The sequence below is a fragment of the Zalophus californianus genome, chromosome 15, assembly GCF_009762305.2.
Source record: "Zalophus californianus isolate mZalCal1 chromosome 15, mZalCal1.pri.v2, whole genome shotgun sequence".
NCBI classification, from domain to species: domain Eukaryota; kingdom Metazoa; phylum Chordata; class Mammalia; order Carnivora; family Otariidae; genus Zalophus; species Zalophus californianus.
The window spans coordinates 6,796,972-6,806,580 of NC_045609.1; the positions used below are offsets into that span (position 1 = coordinate 6,796,972).

General features: G+C 45.6%; 1 protein-coding gene across 1 annotated transcript in view; it reads right to left on the reverse strand.

Annotated features, from left to right (window-relative positions):
• ASAH2 (N-acylsphingosine amidohydrolase 2) overlaps nucleotides 1–9,304 on the reverse strand; it is a 100,192-nt gene extending 90,888 nt beyond the window's left edge. Inside the window, exons 1-2 of the mRNA XM_035724101.1 lie at nucleotides 9,236–9,304; nucleotides 7,945–8,068 (exon numbers count right to left, since the gene is read on the reverse strand). The gene's annotated coding sequence lies outside the window, so the exon portion shown is untranslated. The remainder of the gene's footprint in view (nucleotides 1–7,944; nucleotides 8,069–9,235) is intronic.
• Between the last annotated feature and the right edge of the window lie 305 nt (nucleotides 9,305–9,609).

Here is a 9,609-nt window from a genome sequence, read left to right on the forward strand (position 1 = left end):
TGGGAAGTAAATATAAAATGTCTCCAGGTCACAGAAAATTATGAAATAAAGTCTGCATTTTACCTGAGCAGAACTTGTTGACTTTTAATTGACAAACAGTTCTAACCAACCATTCTTTTTCTTCCAATCACAGAAAACTGGAAAACTCCAGGTCTCTAGAAGCAGGCACACAGATGATAAGAGTAGCAAGTAAAGGAGGTTCCAGAGACAGTGACTCAGCCATGACAATGATCAGTAGTCAGAGCGACAACCTGAATTTTTGCTTAATAATCTCTAACACAGCAGGAGAATGTGTAACAGATTTGAAAACATTCCCTTCAAGATTTTTTTTAGAGCTTGGGGTTTAAAAGAAAACAGTCCCAAGTTTTAAAGCTGTCAAAAATACATATAGAGAGAGATAGAGACAAAGAGATAACTAGACTAATCCGTTTTGAACGCTATTGTGATTTGGGGAAACTTTTTATTTGTTTGTTTATTTATTTATGTATGTATTTATGTATTTATATTACTTATTTATATCTGCATTTTGCTTAACCATATTAAAATGTATTGCCATGATGGTGTATTACTTTTGTGATACAAAGGTATTTTTTTTCAATGGATGAACACAGATGTGAAAAAGTCACCTAGAGTAACCTAATTTCCAATGAAGCTGAAAAAGGAGGTGTCAACTCTGCTAGTCTCTTCTTATGTATTCTTAAATGAAGAATAACCACTACAAAAAGGAGAGTTCCTGTTCCTTCCTTTGGCTTTAGGAGGTAGACTGTGTCCACTTCAGACTCCATCTTGGTTGAACTCCTAAGTCGGTTGTCTGATCCCAAGGGACTTTTAGAAATAATGAGGCAACAACTAATTTAGTCAAGCCTAATGGAACCGAGCAAGTTCTACCTGCTTATTCATTTCACTAATCAGAAAACAGACTGAGCTGCCTTTCATGCCCTGGTAAACTGAACTTTGGATGCACCATAAGAGATAAAGGTTCTTCTGAACTGGATTATTAAGTTGGTATTCACATAAGAGAATTGATACCACCAAGCGGCATAGAGCTGTGACCACGTTCTTAAGCCTGTTGCCTCATAAATGAGTCCAAAGGTAGAGGCATAATTGGAGACTAGCATGTTTTCCATTCCAGTGTGTTAAGTTCAGGGTTGATAAGTTCAAAAGATTTAACTACTGGTTCAGCCCGAGCCCTGACCAATTCGAACAGAGATGTCAGGGTAAACAACTGGTATACCTATGGCAGTGCGTTCCTGCCGAACATCAATGAGTTCTAAGCCTTGTAAATAGAGTAGGTAATCACAAAAGTAATCGATTAATTCTTTAGAAAGGCTCTGCAAACCGTTCGGAAAGAGACCACAAATAGTAGGTTTTACACAGACCCTTCTGAGCACCATTAAAGGGGAAAAACATCAGAAAACCGGCATGTTCCTGACAGCATTGCTGGGTGAGGAGGCTACCTCCAGCCAAACCACAATGTCTGCCATAATGAAAATGAATTAGGAGACGGAAGATAACATCTGGCTCTAGTTGAGGCAGGTGATAAGCCAAATTACCCTTGAAAACCCTTTGGAGGGAGAAAAAACAAACTCAACTCGGAGAGGAGAAAAATGAGATTATGAGCAATGCTTCAAATCTTGCCGGGAAGAGAGAAGCTGCCTCCCATCAGCAGGCAGAACTGGGTGAGCGGACACATTTATCAGCAGCTTACCTAAGTGTTGAGTGTTTTATAGCGGGTAAGCAGCTGAGCGAAACTCACAGACACAGCAGAGCCACACAGATTTGATGATAAATGAGGAAACGAAGGCCCAATATTGATGCATCTTTCCATTTCTTTTAGTGAACATTTAGTAACATGGGGCTTATCTTAAATTTCTTGATTTTCAAATGTAGGCAAACAAGGTTTTAAAAAAACATTGTATCATTCACTCTACGTGGGACAAATTGAACATATGCAGGCCACGAGTTACAGCCTCTGATTTAATCCATCATTTAAATATATTCCTCAAGCATCTACCAAGTCCCAGATACTGTGCAGGACCCAAAGAATGTAATTTCTAAGACAAAATTCCTGCCTTCAAAAAGCTTACAGTCTCATGTAAGATAGAGATGATTGCCAAGTAATTATAACACAGGACTCTGTGGGCCTCTTGGGTACCTAACAGGGAACCCTGACCCAGACTCAAAAGGGGTCAGAGATGGCTTTGCCAAGGAAGTGATATCTAAGTGGAGTTCAGAAAGGTAGCTATTAACCTAATATATCAGTTAGCATCGGCTGCGTAACAAACCACTCCAAAGCTTAAAAGCTGGAGGTAACAATTTGTTTAGGTCATGATTCTGGGGGCTAGTCATGTGGCCGGGCCAACGGGGCAGTTCCGCTGAGCTGGGGCTTGCAGATGCATTAACAGAGAGCTGCTGGGCTGGTTAGGATTTGGCTGGAGCTGCTGGTTTAGGATGGCTTCTACTGGACAGCCCATCTCTGGTCCACATGGTCCGTCATCCTCCTACAGGCTGGCCCAGCGTAGTTCACGTGGCAGCTGGGCCAGTTTCCAAGAAAACGAGTGGAAACGCGCAAGCCAGGCTCTGTACTGACACGTCGTGACTTCTGCTGCATTGTCCTGACCAAAGCAAGTCGAGGGCCCAGCCCAGATTCAAGGGGAAGAGAAATGGTCTCCACCTCTTGACGAGAAGTCACATTGCAGAAGGCGTAGATTCAGGGGGAGGTGGAGAACTGTGGCCATTCTGGCCATCTACCTCCCCTGATCAGGAGGCAGGGCATGTGCAAAGCTGTCTGCTGTTACAAGGGCAGAGAAGGCAAATGGAGTACTGAGGAAAAACGTGACAAGGGTGGTCAGAAGAGGTCAGTTCATGAAGGTCCTACCATGCATGCAGCCCGGTGAAATGGATTTTTTTAATCAAAACATATTAAAAATTGGATTAAAAAAACCTTTCTCTCTGCTGATTATATGGGGGAATACAAGACAGGTGCAAAATAGATAGAATGCAAGGTTTGACATAAGCATCTTAAAAAACGTTCTGGGGGCTTGCAAAAAGGATAGATCATATCTAGTTTGACAAATCAAGGAAGGCTTCATGAAGGAGATGGAATTGAAGCCAAACTTTGAAGGACAAAACAGATTTTACCAGGTAGAGATGTGGATGCTAACGTATCAGCATTCGCCCAAGTGCAGGGGAAGGGAAGCCCCAAATATATATGACAGCAAGCAGTGTGGTTTGGCTACACCGAGGGCAGCCGTACACAGTCTTCTTCTACCTTGACTTTCTGGAAGATGATGTTCCTATGTGACACTCCCACATTCATACCCCAGGTATGCCAGAGTTAGGACAGGCTATAGTGTCACAGGAGATGGTCAGCTCTCTGGCAGTAACCCCACCCTCTCTTGCCCACTGGTCCATTGTGACACTGGGCTTGAGATCCACTAATGTAGGCTTTGTTGGGGAGCAATAAAAGAGGCAGCTGAGGGGATAAGTAAGTGGATGTTCTAAAATGCCAGGTTGGGGGGGGGTGGCGCCTGGGTGGCTCAGTCTGGGACGGCTCGGATGCTCAGTTGAGCATCTGCCTTCGGCTCAGGTCATGATCTCAGGGTCTTGGGATCGAGCCCCAAGTCAGGCTCCCTGCTCAGCGGGGAGTCTGCGACTCCCTCTCCCTCTGCCCTGACCCCCAGCCCCCCACTCATGCTCTCTCTCTCTCTCTTCTCAAATAAATAAAATCTTTAAAAATAAATAAATAAATACAATGCCAGGTTGAGGGATCTTAACTTAGTAAATGCAAGAAAGGGTCCCTGAATGTTTTTGAGTAGGTAAAAACATAAACAGAGCTGCTTATTGCCAATATTCACTATGAAAATGGAGTGAAATAAGCAGGGTGAGGCTCAAAGAGACGCTCCTTTCTCATCTCCCAGTCATAGGCGACATCACTAACCGACCAAAGGACTTCTTCTTGAGACCCTCCAGATCTGTCCTTGCTTAATGCTCTAATGCTGTAGAGGATGGAGCTGATAAGCAAATTGGAACCTGATGGCCACGGTGGGGCTGGAGACAGGCAGCCATTTAAGAGGGGAGACCCCACTTGGGAGGGAAGCAGAGCCAAGGTGGTATTCTGGGGTTGGCAGCGCAAAGGAGAACTGCATTAAAGAAGTGGGGGTTATCCCCCTAGGATTTGCCACTCGGATTGGTCAAGGTGGGAAAAGAAGAAGAAGAAGAGGGGAAATCAAACATCACTCCAGTGTTTTAAGGTTGGGAGAGACTTGTGGTGCCACACCGGAAGAAGAAAGTTGGGAAAACCAACTGTGCAGTGGAGAAGAAAATGGATTCAGTTTGAGTCGTGGGTATAAATACCAGGCGCAAAAGCATCAGGGTGAGGGTGGAGGCTAACACGTGTAACTGCCACACAAAACAAAAATGTCATGAATGTTGCCTTCCTTCCAAGATTCCAGCAACATTGGAAAAGGGTGTGTGGGAGAGAAACACACGTCTGGTTTCTTCTAAGAATGTTACAACATTGTTCAAGATTCCTAGTGGAACCCAGAAGAGGAAGAAAGGTGACAAGTCGGCTTGTAAGAGTTTTGTTTTTCTTTTGCCTAAGGAAAGGTTGGAAAGAAGGACTTCTGGGTACTGGCCAGGGCGGCACCTGTTGAACCTTGAACTTCCTGGGTCCATCCTTCAACCTCCACTTTGCGTCTGAATGGAGTCCTGGCTTCATGAAACGTAGTAAACTTGCTCAAATTATGAGATCTGTCGTTCTGCTGCCTCTAAATTGAGATTGTTGTTCACGCGACAAAAGTAGGGGCTCGTGTTCAGAGGAGAGGAGCTGAATTTCTAGTCACCCATCTTGCAGGGAGATGGTAAAGAAGGGTGGCTTAAGAGGATGGGTTCTTTTTTTTTTTAATTTTTTTATTGTTATGTTAATCACTATATATTACATCATTAGTTTTTGGTGCAGTGTTCCATGATTCATTGTTTGTTCATAACACCCACTGCTCCATGCAGAATGTGCCCTCTTAATACCCATCACCAGGCTAACCCATCCCCCCACCCCCCTCCCCTCTAGAACCCTCAGTTTGTTTTTCAGAGTCCATCATCTCTCCTGGTTCGTCTCCCCCTCTGACTTACTCCCCTTCATTCTTCCTCTCCTGTTATCTTCTTCTTTTTCTTTTTTCTTAAAATATGTTGCGTTATTTGTTTCAGAAGTACAGATCTGTGATTCAACAGTCTTGCACAATTCACAGCACTCACCGTAGCACATAACCTCCCCAATGTCTATCACCCAGCCACCCCATCCCTCCCACCCCCAACCACTCCAGCAACCCTCAGTTTGTTTCCTGAGATTAAGAATTCCTCATATCAGTGAGGTCATGTGATACATGTCTTTCTCTGATTGACTTATTTCACTCAGCATAACACCCTCCAGTTAAGAGGATGGGTTCTTGATTAAGATTTCTTGAGTTCACATCCCAGCAATGCCCTCACCAAAGGCATCGATGCATCAATTTCCTCATCTTAAATTGGAGATTATACTTGTAGGCATCTCTTCCCGTGGTTGTGAGGATTCACGGAGAATCAGGTGTACTTAATGACTAAATCTGATTGCTTCACAATGCCCTTTTTTTTTTTGTATAGACACCTATTAAGGGCTAATGAATAATTCCTCTTCTATGGTAGTATCACGCACGGGAAGTTCTCATCTTCTAAAAGGAACATTTCCTTTGGTTTAGCATGACCAGAGGAGAAACTTCAAGGATCTATCAATGAATGAATGCCCCTATAAAGGAAGTTCTCAGCAGCTTCCCCACTCTCTGAGATCTGAAGTCAGCCTGGCCATAGAGTTCATCAGTGTGGAGTGCCAGTCATACCCAGGCTCCATGGATATGAAGTTAGGGAGATGAACTTCAGCAAATGATCTTCTACGTTAGGGCTTGGAAAATTTCTTATTTCTACTTGTATTAACCCCTAATGGTAAATGAGCTGGAAACGGATTACACTTAACTCTTACACTTCAGCTGCAAAGATTTCCTTATAAATTCGTCCTCTTGTAAGTATAGTAACAAAGATGGCGTTATGTGATTCAATTAACATAGTTCAGGGGTCAGAGCATTTCGGAAGGTAGTAGCATCCCCTGTTTTTGGGGGGTTTTTTTCCCTCCTAATGCCTTAAACCAGCACATCATTTCTTTATCAAAGATTTTTCTGCGACAAATATTGGCAGTGGTGTGTGTTGCTCTCTAGGAATAAAAAGCCTGGGTGTTTGTACCATTTGCCAATTTCTGTGATGTAAATACTCTCACCATGGTTGACTTCAAGACACTGAAGAGTGAGGTTGGGCAGTCTCCACGCAACTGGCTGAACTTTCCTTAACACTCCATTGTCACTAGACCAAATGGCTCTCAAGCCGCCCCTGAGACATTTGAGTACAATCTAAGATAACAGTGTCATCTTGGAGCCAGGGAGGAAATGGGGAGCAGGAATTGAGACTGGATATTCCAGGTGGCGGTGGAAACCACATCCAGCTGGTACACACTGCTTTGTTTTGTATCATAAATAATCATAAATACGCTTTGACGTGTATCTTTTTGTTAGCTGCTCTTCCCAGACCAAGCCCGTCTGCAAGAGCAATCAGGGAATGTGGATAGCAATAACAACAATAATGAAAACAGTCCCCGGAGATTCTCCGGGGCCCTGAGGGACCTCATTTCTTGGCAGAATCCTAAGAAGCTCATTAGCATGCATTAAAATTCTCCCGCATGGTCACCAGTGCGAGTCTCTGCGCTGCCCTCTAGTGGTTTCAATGGCTGCCATAATCTTAGTGGTGGATGACTACCCGCTGACCACATTGTCCCCTTCCCCTCAAGTGTTTTAATGTCACTAAAACTGTCCTCAGTAAGGTGTGAGGAGACGCTTCAGGACCATGGATACAAGGGTAATTGGACTCCACTCTTCTGGAGAAATTGGGACAAATGCCCGCATGCTGAATGGGAAAATAGGTGGGTGGGACAACTTAAGAGTCACAGCCAAAAGGGTCCCTTGCTTCAGGAAGTCTGGGTATCAAAGTTCCTTCCCTGTCAGGTGATCCTTGACGTTCAAATCTAGTGATATGAGGTGCTTCTCCACCTCCTGCTTAACAGTCTTGATCCTAAGACCGGGTAATTCACCAAGTCTAAGTTTTTATTATCATTTTTTCCAAAATACCCATCCCACCCCGGTGCTAGTAGAACTTCCGGTGCCTGCCCTGAGAGGTGGTCCAGATTCGCTTGGTTTCCTCCCTCTCTCTCCCAACAGTGTATTTGCGCTAGAGATTTGGTAAGCTCTCCATTTTTCTCACCTACCCTCGACCTTGTAGCGGTCTCAGCAGAGAAGTAGGGACTTCTTTCTCTGTAAGGAAAAGGAAGAGACTGCCAAAGTTCTCACTGCAGAAAGGCTTTGGAAAGGTGCCTACTTGGAAGAACATTCAGAGCCAGCTCCTGGCATCTCTGCTTTAACCAATGAAGCAAGGTTTCCAGGTGGGTCACCTCACAGCACTAACGATCGCCTTTTGGTAAAGGTGATGGGGCTGGGCATGATGGCATGCCTCTCCCCATCCTCCTAGTTTACAGGATTGTGAAACCAGTAGAGAGAGTGTGTGGTATTGCCGTGAAAACTGCAGAGGGCTGAAAAGATGCTAATTCTCAGAACAGTGATCCCCCACATAGAGTGAATGGCTGACCCCATTTCTTCCTCCTAAGCTGTATACACTCTTCCAGGCTGGTACTTACTATTTAATGAGTGTGTATCTCTCCACTAAATCTGCTGTCAGAGCCTATCCTACGTCTGTCTGCAGTACCAGAGCCAGTCCAGATATCTACACACCAGATCCCAATTTTACAAACAAAGCAAATGAGGCTCAAGGAAGTTCAACGAGCTAATGCATCGCAGACAGGGGATTTGAACTCACATCTGTTGACTCCTGATGCAGTGAACATACCAGGCTGATCATCAAAGTCATCAACGTCAGTTATTGGTGGCTGATGCCGCAGTGACAGGACAGACGTGGAAGGAGGACTCGATCAGTCATGCCTCTGTAATGAAGCCTTCATAAAAACCCAAAAGGATGGAGTTTGCAGAGCTTCTAGGTTGGTAAACACGTGGAGATTTGGGGGAGTGGTGAACCTGGAGAGGGGAGGGAGGCTCGGCATCCCTTCTCCACACCTGTATCCGTCTGTTCCTGAATTAGATCCTTTTATGATAAACTGGTAATCTAGTTAAAAAAAAAATGGGGGAGGATGGCAGCTGGGTGGCTCAGTTGGCTAAGCGTCCGATCCGTGATTTTGGCTCGGGTCACGATCTGAGGGTCATGGGATCCAGCCCCGTGTCAGGCTCCACACCCAGCTTAGGATTCTTTCTTTCTCTCTCTCTCTCTCTCTCTCTCTCCCCCCCTCCCTCCCTCTTCTTCCTCTGCCCCACCCCCCACCTCTTAAAAAAAAAAAAGATTGGTGATGCAATGAGATCCAAACCTTGCCTAAGTCCCTATATCCTTGGAAGTTCCATCCAAACCAAATTTTTGAGGGTAGTTCCAATCTACTCAGAATTCCAACTATTTTGTGAGCAGTAGAATAGAGTCATCCAAAGGGATGGGAAGACCAGGGCGACCCGGTCGAGTAGACTCATTACAAGAACCAGGATCCTCAAAGTGATTTCAGGTCACACTGCAGACACCTGAGGTGGTAGTTTTCAGGCTGTAAGCAAGGCAAAGACCACCTCCGAAAACATGCTCTCACTCAGGCATCGGGTAAATTCGGAGAAGTTTGCTTCTTAAGACTGCTAATATGAACCTTGCCGTTCAAAATGGGCCAGGAAAATGGGTTTCTGCCACTCGACTTCACCAACTCAGCAAATAACTCTTCAAACCAAATCCCTATCCCTGAATGTAGATCTGAAGACTGACAGAAAGAACAGCAAGAAGAGCCCTTTTGACCTCCCCCGCTCTGATGCTCACATTCAAATGACCTGAACTCCCAGCCCTGGAATGCAGACGGAATTAAGGAAACCTGGCACGGCCACGGCCAGGGAAACATAAATGAGGCTGAAGAGGCTGCTCCCCTCCCCTCCCCCATCCCTATGACTCATTTTCCCCCAAGAAACAGGAGGTTCAATAAACACCAGATTCTGTTGGCAACCACGAAGCACGGTTGCTCCGTCCTCTGGGGAGAGAGCAAAACACCATCCATCAAAGCCCGGCTACGTACCTAGACGGGCTGTTGTTTGTTCCAGGCGGCATGTCAGTCCTTCTGGGGAGCGCCAGGACCCAGCTCTGCTGAGCGGTGCTGCATGCTAAGTCCCGGAGGCCACTGCGCTAGCCCAGGGAGCCGGGCTGCCGACTTAACTACTTGTGTGCTGACTCACACCCCGGGCAGAACGCACCCCAGCTGAGCCTGTTTGTGGAAAAACCCGGCACCAGCCCTGGGAGATCACACCTGGAGCTCGTCACTTTGCACCGTGCACACACACACACACACACACACACACACACACACGCTCGGGCACACCTGCTTCTCCCGTTTGATTTGGAAAAGAGTACATTTTGTCTCCACCGCCCCCACCACCCAGCACCCAGCGGAGA